General features: G+C 47.1%; 1 long non-coding RNA gene across 1 annotated transcript in view; it reads right to left on the reverse strand.

The window, feature by feature from the left end:
• Positions 1–10,601, reverse strand: part of LOC143957091 (uncharacterized) — a 138,817-nt gene extending 128,216 nt beyond the window's left edge. Inside the window, exon 1 of the long non-coding RNA XR_013270056.1 lies at positions 10,448–10,601. This is a non-coding gene — a long non-coding RNA (uncharacterized LOC143957091). The remainder of the gene's footprint in view (positions 1–10,447) is intronic.
• Positions 10,602–11,393: the final 792 nt, after the last annotated feature.

Consider the following 11,393-nt stretch of genomic DNA (forward strand, 5'->3'; position numbering starts at 1 on the left):
CATTGATGGTTCAGCCGACACGTTCAGCTGGCTGATGCTGTTTACATTTATAATGATGTGCTGCTTTCCATTCTCCGCAGAATGGGTTTCCTCAGCATTTAAATAGGCCGTCATCTTATTTCATGCTCGACCGTGCACCATCAAAAGGGACCACTAGTTCACAACTTTAAGCCTCTGATATTGATGGTTCAGCCGACACGTTCAGCTGGCTGATGCTGTTCACATTTATAATGTGCTGCTTTCCATTCTCCGCAGAATGGGGTTCCTCAGCATTTAAATAGGCCGTCATCTTATTTCATGCTCGACCGTGCACCATCAAAAGGGACCACTAGTTCACAACTTTAAGCCTCTGATATTGATGGTTCAGCCGACACGTTCAGCTGGCTGATGCTGTTCACATTTATAATGTGCTGCTTTCCATTCTCCGCAGAATGGGGTTCCTCAGCATTTAAATAGGCCGTCATCTTATTTCATGCTCAACCGTGCACCATCAAACAGGACCACTATTTATACGCTTTAAGCCTCTGACATTGATGGCTCAGCCGACACGTTCAGCTGGCTGATGCTGTTCACATTTATAATGTGCTGCTTTCCATTCTCCGCAGAATGGGGTTCCTCAGCATTTAAATAGGCCGTCATCTTATTTCATGCTCAACCGTGCACCATCAAACGGGACCACTAGTTCACAACTTTAAGCCTCTGACATTGATGGTTCAGCCGACACGTTCAGCTGGCTAATGCCGTTCACATTTATAATGATGTGCTGCTTTCCATTCTCCGCAGAATGGGGTTCCTCAGCATTTAAATAAGCCGTCATCTTATTTCATGCTCGACCGTGCACCATCAAACGGGACTACTATTTCTCTGCTTTAAGCCTCTGACATTGATGGTTCAGCTGACACGTTCAGCTGGCTGATGCTGTTCACATTTATAATGTGCTGCTTTCCATTCTCCGCAGAATGGGGTTCCTCAGCAATTAAATAGTCCCTTTTCATTATGCTCGAGCATGCACCATCAAACGTGACCACTAGTTCCCAGATTTAAGCCTCTGATATGGATGGCTCAGCCGACACGTTCAGCTGGCTGATGCCGTTCACATTTATAATGATGCGCTGCTTTCCATTCTCCGCAGAATGGGGTTCCTCAGCATTTAAATAGGCCGTCATCTTATTTCATGCTCGACCGTGCACCATCAAACGGGACCACTAGTTCACAACTTTAAGCCTCTGATATTGATGGTTCAGCCGACACGTTCAGCTGGCTGATGCTGTTCACATTTATAATGTGCTGCTTTCCATTCTCCGCAGAATGGGGTTCCTCAGCATTTAAATAGGCCGTCATCTTAATTCATGCTCGACCGTGCACCATCAAACGTGACCACTAGTTCTCCGTTTTGAGCCTCTGACATTGATGGTTCAGGCGACACGTTCAGCTGGCTGATGCTGTTCACATTTATAATGTGCTGCTTTCCATTCTCCGCAGAATGGGGTTCCTCAGCATTTAAATAGGCCATCATCTTATTTCATGCTCGACCGTGCACCATCAAACGTGACCACTAGTTCTCCGCTTTGAGCCTCTGACAATGATGGCTCAGCCGACATGTTCAGCTGGCTGATGCCGTTCACATTTATAATGATGCGCTGCTTTCCATTCTCCGCAGAATGGGGTTCCTCAGCATTTAAATAGGCCGTCATCTTATTTCATGCTCAACCGTGCACCATCAAACAGGACCACTATTTATACGCTTTAAGCCTCTGACATTGATGGCTCAGCCGACACGTTCAGCTGGCTGATGCTGTTCACATTTATAATGTGCTGCTTTCCATTCTCCGCAGAATGGGGTTCCTCAGCATTTAAATAGGCCGTCATCTTATTTCATGCTCAACCGTGCACCATCAAACGGGACCACTAGTTCACAACTTTAAGCCTCTGACATTGATGGTTCAGCCGACACGTTCAGCTGGCTAATGCCGTTCACATTTATAATGATGTGCTGCTTTTCATTCTCCGCAGAATGGGGTTCCTCAGCAATTAAATAGTCCCTTTTCATTATGCTCGAGCATGCACCATCAGACGTGACCACTAGTTCCCAGATTTAAGCCTCTGATATGGATGGCTCAGCCGACACGTTCAGCTGGCTGATGCTTTTCACATTTATAATGATGCGCTGCTTTCCATTCTCCGCAGAATGGGGTTCCTCAGCATTTAAATAGGCCGTCATCTTATTTCATGCTCAACCGTACACCATCAAACGGGACCACTATTTCTCTGCTTTAAGCCTCTGACATTGATGGCTCAGCCGACACGTTCAGCTGGCTGATGCTGTTCACATTTATAATGTGCTGCTTTCCATTCTCCATAGAATGGGGTTCCTCAGCATTTAAATAGGCCGTCATCTTATTTCATGCTCAACCGTGCACCATCAAACGGGACCACTAGTTCACAACATTAAGCCTCTGACATTGATGGCTCAGCCGACACGTTCAGCTGGCTGATACCGTTCACATTTATAATGATGTGTTGCTTTCCATTCTCCGCAGAATGGGGTTCCTCAGCATTTAAATAGGCCATCATCTTATATCATGCTCGACCGTGCACCATCAAACTGGACCACTATTTATACGCTTTAAGCCTCTGACATTGATGGTTCAGCCGACACGTTCAGCTGGCTAATGCCGTTCACATTTATAATGATGTGCTGCTTTCCATTCTCCGCAGAATGGGGTTCCTCAGCATTTAAATAGGCCATCATCTTATTTCATGCTCGACCGTGCACCATCAAACGTGACCACTAGTTCTCCGCTTTGAGCCTCTGACAATGATGGCTCAGCCGACATGTTCAGCTGGCTGATGCCGTTCACATTTATAATGATGCGCTGCTTTCCATTCTCCGCAGAATGGGGTTCCTCAGAAATTAAATAGTCCCTTTTCATTATGCTCGAGCATGCACCATCAAACGTGACCACTAGTTCCCAGATTTAAGCCTCTGATATGGATGGCTCAGCCGACACGTTCAGCTGGCTGATACCGTTCACATTTATAATGATGTGCTGCTTTCCATTCTCCGCAGAATGGGGTTCCTCAGCATTTAAATAGGCCGTCATCTTATTTCATGCTCAACCGTGCACCATCAAACGGGACCACTAGTTCACAACATTAAGCCTCTGACATTGATGGCTCAGCCGACACGTTCAGCTGGCTGATACCGTTCACATTTATAATGATGTGTTGCTTTCCATTCTCCGCAGAATGGGGTTCCTCAGCATTTAAATAGGCCATCATCTTATATCATGCTCGACCGTGCACCATCAAACTGGACCACTATTTATACGCTTTAAGCCTCTGACATTGATGGTTCAGCCGACACGTTCAGCTGGCTAATGCCGTTCACATTTATAATGATGTGCTGCTTTCCATTCTCCGCAGAATGGGGTTCCTCAGCATTTAAATAGATCATCATCTTATTTCATGCTCGACCGTGCACCATCAAACGTGACCACTAGTTCTCCGCTTTGAGCCTCTGACAATGATGGCTCAGCCGACATGTTCAGCTGGCTGATGCCGTTCACATTTATAATGATGCGCTGCTTTCCATTCTCCGCAGAATGGGGTTCCTCAGCAATTAAATAGTCCCTTTTCATTATGCTCGAGCATGCACCATCAAACGTAACCACTAGTTCCCAGATTTAAGCCTCTGATATGGATGGCTCAGCCGACACGTTCAGCAGGCTGATACCGTTCACATTTATAATGATGTGCTGCTTTCCATTCTCCGCAGAATGGGGTTCCCCAGCATTTAAATAGTCCGTCATCTTATTTCATGCTCAACCGTGCACCATCAAAAAGGACCACTAGTTCACAACTTTAAGCCTCTGATATTGATGGTTCAGCCGACACGTTCAGCTGGCTGATGCTGTTCACATTTATAATGATGTGCTGCTTTCCATTCTCCGCAGAATGGGGTTCCTCAGCATTTAAATAGGCCGTCATCTTATTTCATGCTCGACCGTGCACCATCAAACGGGACCACTAGTTCACAACTTTAAGCCTCTGATATTGATGGTTCAGCCGACACGTTCAGCTGTCTGATGCTGTTCACATTTATAATGTTGTGCTGCTTTCCATTCTCCGCAGAATGGGGTTCCTCAGCATTTAAATAGGCCATCATCTTATTTCATGCTCGACCGTGCACCATCAAATGGGACCACTAGTTCACAACTTTAAGCCTCTGATATTGATGGTTCAGCCGACACGTTCAGCTGTCTGATGCTGTTCACATTTATAATGATGTGCTGCTTTCCATTCTCCGCAGAATGGGGTTCCTCAGCATTTAAATAGGCCGTCATCTTATTTCATGCTCGACCGTGCACCATCAAACGGGACCACTAGTTCACAACTTTAAGCCTCTGATATTGATCGTTCAGCCGACACGTTCAGCTGTCTGATGCTGTTCACATTTATAATGATGTGCTGCTTTCCATTCTCCGCAGAATGGGGTTCCTCAGCATTTAAATAGGCCATCATCTTATTTCATGCTCAACCGTGCACCATCAAACAGGACCACTATTTATACGCTTTAAGCCTCTGACTTTGTTGGCTCAGCCGACACGTTCAGCTGGCTGATGCCGTTCACATTTATAATGTGCTGCTTTCCATTCTCCGCAGAATGGGGTTCCTCAGCATTTAAATAGGCCGTCATCTTATTTCATGCTTGACCATGCACCATCAAACGGGACCACTAGTTTACAACTTTAAGCCTCTGACATTGATAGCTCAGCCGACACGTTCAGCTGGCTGATACCGTTCACATTTATAATGATGTGCTGCTTTCCATTCTCCGCAGAATGGGGTTCCTCAGCAATTAAATAGTCCCTTTTCATTATGCTCGAGCATGCACCATCAAACGTGACCACTAGTTCCCAGATTTAAGCCTCTGATATGGATGGCTCAGCCGACACGTTCAGCTGGCTGATGCCGTTCACATTTATAATGATGCGCTGCTTTCCATTCTCCGCAGAATGGGGTTCCTCAGCATTTAAATAGGCCATCATCTTATTTCATGCTCAACCGTGCACCATCAAACGGGACCACTAGTTCACAACTTTAAGCCTCTGACATTGATGGTTCAGACGACACGTTCAGCAGGCTGATGCTGTTCACATTTATAATGTGTTGCTTTCCATTCTCCACAGAATGGAGTTCCTCAGCATTTAAATAGGCCGTCATCTTATTTCATGCTCAACCGTGCACCATCAAACGGGACCACTAGTTTACAACTTTAAGCCTCTGACATTGATAGCTCAGCCGACACGTTCAGCTGGCTGATACCATTCACATTTATAATGATGCGCTGCTTTCCATTCTCCGCAGAATGGGGTTCCTCAGCATTTAAATAGGCCGTCATCTTATTTCATGCTCGACTGTGCACCATCAAACGGGACCACTGTTTCTCCGCTTTAAGCCTCTGACATTGGTGTCTCAGCCGACACGTTCAGCTGGCTGATGCTGTTCACATTTATAATGTGCTGCTTTCCATTCTCTGCAGAATGGGATTCCTCAGCATTTAAATAGGCCGTCATCTTATTTCATGCTCGACCGTGCACCATCAAACGGGACCACTAGTTCTCAACTTTAATCCTCTGACATTGGTGGCTCGGCCGACACATTCAGCTAGCTGATGTTGCTACAAGGCTGTATTTATGACCCAGTCCTCAACCCTCCTCCTTTCTCAGCATGGACTTGGGACCGGCCACGGTGGAGTTAACAAAAGCACTGTACACTGAAAATATGATCCCCTCTCCATATTCTTTGCCATCTTTGTCCATCTCATCCCACAGCACTCTACTTGTCCATTTTCTTTTATGCTCAAGTGTGCACCATCACATGGGACGATTAGTTCTCAACTTTAAGCCTCTGACATCGATGGCTCAGCTGACACCTTCAGCTGGCTGATGCTCTTCACAATTATAATCATGTGATAATAAATTGGTGATATTTCCACGGTATCAGTGAATAAATAATTTATAGAAGCAAATTAGTCACTGTAATTACATATAGTGTATAGAAATGTGGAAGTGAAGTGACGCTGCATTGCTAATACTGATAGAAATATATACAGATAGTGAGGTTTTTATATACATATAAAAGCATAATTAAATTCAGTGATAATTTACCAATTCAATATAAGTCAAAATATAATTACAAGAAACCCAATTCTTTAAGTAAATGAATATACATATATATATATATATATATATATATACACACACACAATAATACATTCATAATCCTCCAAGTATTAAAGAAATGTTCCACAATTCTTCAAAATTACAAATAAACATAATATCAACAGAGGCGGTCTGACCATTCAGTCATTAGGACGCCGACCGAGGGCCCGCGGCCAGTAGGGGGCCCGTGAGAAGCTCCTGTCTGAACCAGTGTGCCGAGGGATCAGGGCTGTTAGATGAGCCCAATCCCCTGCCGAACTGTACATCAGCACTGTGAGAAGCTTGTCAGCCTCAAAAGTGGACGTAAAGGGCAGGGGAGTGTGCTGTGCTCTCTGCTTCCCCCTACAGTGCAGTACCCGGCTGAATGAAGAAGCTGGAAAGGAACAGTACGGTGCTAAAAGCTAGATTCGTTTTAAAAGGGCTTTATTCATGTGTCTTTGCATGTGTGTCTGTATGTGTGTGTGCGTGTGTCTGTATGTATGCATGTATGTGTATGCATGTGTCTGTGTGTGCGTGTGTATGTGTCTTTATGTGTGTATGTGCATATGTATGTATGCCTGTATGCATGTATGTGTAGGCATGTGTGTGTGTCTATGTGTCTGTATGAGTGTGTGTGTGCATGTGTCTGTATGTGTGTGCATGTGTCTATATGTGTCTGTATGCATGCATGTGTCTGTATGTATGTGTATGCATGTGTCTGGATGTGTGTGTATGTGTGTGTGTATGTGTCTGTATGTGTGTGTGCATGTGTCTGTATTTGTGTGCATGTATATCTGTATGTATGTGTATGCATGTGTATACACGTGTCTGTATGTATGTATGTGTGTGCATGTGTCTGTATGTATGTGTATGCATGTGTGTACACGTGTCTGTATGTATGTATGTGTATGCATGTGTGTACACGTGTCTATATGTATGTGTGTGCATGTGTCTGTATGTATGTGTATGCATTTGTTTTGTATGTGTGTGCCTGTGCATGTGTCTGTATGTGTGTGCGTGTGTCTGTTAGAGTTGGGCGATTTAAAAAAAAAAATCTTCAATTTAAAAAAAAAAAAAATAATTCAAAACGAGTTTTTTTTTTTTTTTGATGGACAACGCGCCGGTCCCGAGGAGCTGCGGGCAGGAGTTTTTAGGCAAGGCCGTAGCTTCGGCCTAGTCTGCGGCGTCCAGCCTCGCGGACTAGGCCAAAGCCGCGGCCGCGCCTAAAAACTTCTGCCCGCAGCTTCTCAGGACCGGCACAGTGTCAGTGCCAGTCCTGGTGAAATTTAAAAAAAAATAAAATAAAAAAAAATCGAAAAAATAGATTTGCCGAAATTTTGAATCGATTTGGCCTCTCCACCCGATTCAAGATTTAAATTGATTTTTTCCCCAGCCCTAGTGTCTGTCTGTATGTATATATGTGTGTGCATGTTTCTGTACGTGTCTGTATGCATGTGTCTGTATGTGTGTGTGTGCATGTGTGTATGTGCCTGCATGTGTGTGCATGTGTCTGTGTGTATGTTACATTTAATCCTGCCCCCCCCCCCCCCCCTATTCTTGTACCATCAGAACTGCTTTTGTAGAGCTTGTGTGTGAAAGCAGCCAGGACTGCTGCTCCTCTGAAAAGCAGGTCATGCACATATCGCTTTTTAGAGGCATTTGAAAGGCAGTAAAGAGGCATTATGTTGCCTCCTCAACACCTGTTTTAAGCCCGTAAATTCAGCATCACTATACCGCAACTGTGCAACCCCGACAGTTGCGGGGTAATTGCAGTGCAGGCCCATTCACCCTGGGTATACCTCCAGCTGCAGCCACAGCATGTGTACACCCCCAGCTGCTCCCTCTGCAGCTAAAGGGGGAGAAGTTGGGAGTTGTAAAAACAGCTTAACCATGTGGTTTTACTGCCCCCTTCAACCTGACATATGAACAAGCCATTGGTTCACATCTGTGTTGCTGTGTGTAGGGCAGCCTATTCATTTCAATGGGCTTCCCTACCCACAAAAATGCTTTTTTTTTTTAATTGCACTGCACCAAAAGAACCTCACGTTTTCCAATGTGTGGGGTACCATTAAGAATTAACGGTACCCCTAAAGAGCAGAGCATTCGTCTGTGTGTCGGGAACGAGAGCAACAAAGGCAAGAGAATTTTTGTTGGGCCGTGTATTAGTGCTCGGACAGACACACTCAGACCGAATTTTAATGGTTCAAAGAATGTCAGGAAAAACGAGCGGCCCTCGCGCATGTTCACTTCGTCAAATCTGGCCCTCTTTGAAAAAAGTTTGGACACCCCTGTCCTAAGAGATGCTGCTAGCAGTGCTGCGGTGGAACTTTCAGGGTCGCTGCAGTCGACTAGGCCCTGCCATTCTGCCGCTGTGGGGGGGAGGGGGCAAGACACAGCATACCCCCCCGCACCTCTGGCTTTCAGTTTGGGATGCAGTGGTGGGAGGTGGCGATCGGCAGCTCTATGGTGCTCACACCATCTCCCTGGGGCTTGTATTTCTCCATCAGAGTGTATAGAGTGGAGAGAGGAGGGGCCTCTGACCCGGGCAGCTGCAAGTTTCACTCTTCAGTGTACAAGTGAGTCGCTCTGCTTGTACGTTGTTGCCAACTGCTGCCCGGGTCAGAGGCCCCTCCCCTCTCCACTGTACAGAATCAGGAAGAGAACTACAAGCCCCAGGGAGATCCCGTGGTCCACAGGCACCATAGAGCTGCTGATCGCCATCTCCCACCTCCCCCTGTGCTGGGGGTTGGAGGTACACAGACAGCCAGGCACAGAGGAACCTCTGGGGGGGGGTTAAGTTTGGGAACCCTGATGTATGGGGGGGGCTCTCTGGGGGCCCTGATGTAAGGGGGGGCTCTCTGGGGTCCCTGATGTAAGGGGGGGCTCTCTGGGGACCCTGATGTAAGGGGGGCTCTCTGGGGACCCTGATGTATGGGGGGCTCTCTGGGGACCCTGATGTAGGGGGGCTCTCTGGGGACCTTAATGTATGGGGGGCTCTCCGGGGACCCTGATGTAAGGGGGGCTCTCCGGGGACCCTGATGTAAGGGGGGCTCTCTGGGGACCCTGATGTATGGGGGGGCTCTCTGGGGACCCTGATGTATGGGGGGGCTCTCTGGGGACCCTGATGTATGGGGGGGCTCTCTGGGGGCCCTGATGTATGGGTGGTTCTCTGTGGACCCTGATGTAAGGGGGGGCTCTCTGGGGACCCTGATGTAGGGGGGCTCTCTGGGGACCCTGATGTAAGGGGGGCTCTCTGGGGACCCTGATGTATGGGGGGGCTCTCCGGGGACCCTGATGTAAGGGGGGCTCTCTGGGGACCCTGATGTATGGGGGGGGCTCTCTGGGGACCCTGATGTATGGGGGGGCTCTCTGGGGACCCTGATGTATGGGGGGGCTCTCTGGGGACCCTGATGTATGGGGGGGCTCTCTGGGGGCCCTGATGTATGGGTGGTTCTCTGTGGACCCTGATGTAAGGGGGGGCTCTCTGGGGACCCTGATGTAAGGGGGGGCTCTCCGGGGACCCTGATGTATGGGGGGGCTCTCCGGGGACCCTGATGTATGGGGGGCTCTCTGGGGACCCTGATGTAAGGGGGCTCTCTGGGGACCCTGAAATAAGGAGGGGGTCAGGGTCTCTCTGGGGACCCTGATGTATGGGGGGTTCTCTGTGGACACTGATGTAAGGGGGGCTCTCTGGGGACCCTGATGTAAGGGGGGCTCTCTGGGGATCCTGACGTAAGGGGGGGCTCTCCGGGGACCCTGACTTAAGGGGGGGCTCTCTGGGGGCTTGTTTACATCGCCATACCACTGTTCGGCCTCTGTTGGAAACAATCATCAGGGGCCCAGTGGACATCGGGGTCCGCTGAAGCAGCTGATTAGCTCTCGGTGTCTCTAATCACAGCAGCAGCGAGTCAAAACAGCGCTCAGATCCACAAGTGCAGAATCAAGTACCTGTACATCATTCTGCTCACAGGAGACGCAGCCCCACAGTTAATATACGTGGTTAATGTGAGTTTATTTTTCTTACCTCTTTAAACATTTATTTTGAACATACAGTTCCCACCTCTTTCTAGCCAAAGCCCCACCCCCTTCAATCCCATGTGTTTGTTAGTTTAGCAGGATGTGATCGCTCAGTCCCGCCCATTCTCCTGAACACACCAATCTGGTTTCAATATGTACCGGGTAGGCGGAGCAGTTACGCCTCTAGTTTAAACCGGCCCCGCCCCTGTCGTCCTATCTCCTACCTTTTGCTGTATTGTGGGATGTCCTTTGCCTCATTAAAGATGTCCGCTCCTACCTCCTAATGCTTCCTGCCACCTATTCTGTACTTGTACATAGTAATCTGGGATCACGCTGTTACATTGGACGGAGCGCAGACACACTGAACCGCTCCTGTGGGCGGCTTGCTGCATACTAATTCCTCTCTGAGCTCAGCGCGTTTATAACGGCTCTGCCCCTCTGTGACGTCACTCGCTTACTACAGTCTCGCTCGAGGCCCCGCCCCTCTCCGGAGCTGGCTCCGCCCCCAATCCTATCCTCCGCCGTTGTGTGTAGAATATTTAACCGTTTCATGACTACGCCTATTTTTGACATTTGGTGTTTACAAGTTAAAACCCATATTTTTTGCTAGAAAATTACTTGGAACCCCCAAACATTATATATATAATTTTTTTAGCAGAGACTCTAGAGAATAAAACGGTGATTGTTGCAATATTTTATGTCACACAGTATTTGTGCAGCAGTGTTTTAAACACCACTTTTTGGGAAAAGGGACACTTTCATGAATTAAAAAAAAAAATGAAACAGTAAAATTAGCCCAAATTTTTTGCATAATGTGAAAGATAATGTTACGCCGAGTAAATAGATACCAAATATGTCACACTTTATAATTGCACGCACTCGTGGAATGACGACATAGGTGACGCTTAAATTTTTTTTCCGATTACCAGGTTAGAGTTAGAGTTACAGAGGAGGTCTAGTGCTAGAATTATTGCTCTCACTCTGACGAACGTGGCGATACTTCACATGTGTGATTTGAACACCGTTTACACATGCGGTTAATTTTTTATTTTCTCTTATTTATTTTAATATTAATAAATTGTTTAAAAAAAAAAAAAAATGATGTCGCTTCCGTGTTTACAATTACGGCTTCATTCCAGTCCCTCCCTAGATGCCGGAGGCATCGGATGT

This window comes from Lithobates pipiens, unplaced genomic scaffold (assembly GCF_037356315.1).
Source record: "Lithobates pipiens isolate NorthernLeopardFrog02 unplaced genomic scaffold, aLitPip1_a1.2 Scaffold_51, whole genome shotgun sequence".
Taxonomy (NCBI): domain Eukaryota; kingdom Metazoa; phylum Chordata; class Amphibia; order Anura; family Ranidae; genus Lithobates; species Lithobates pipiens.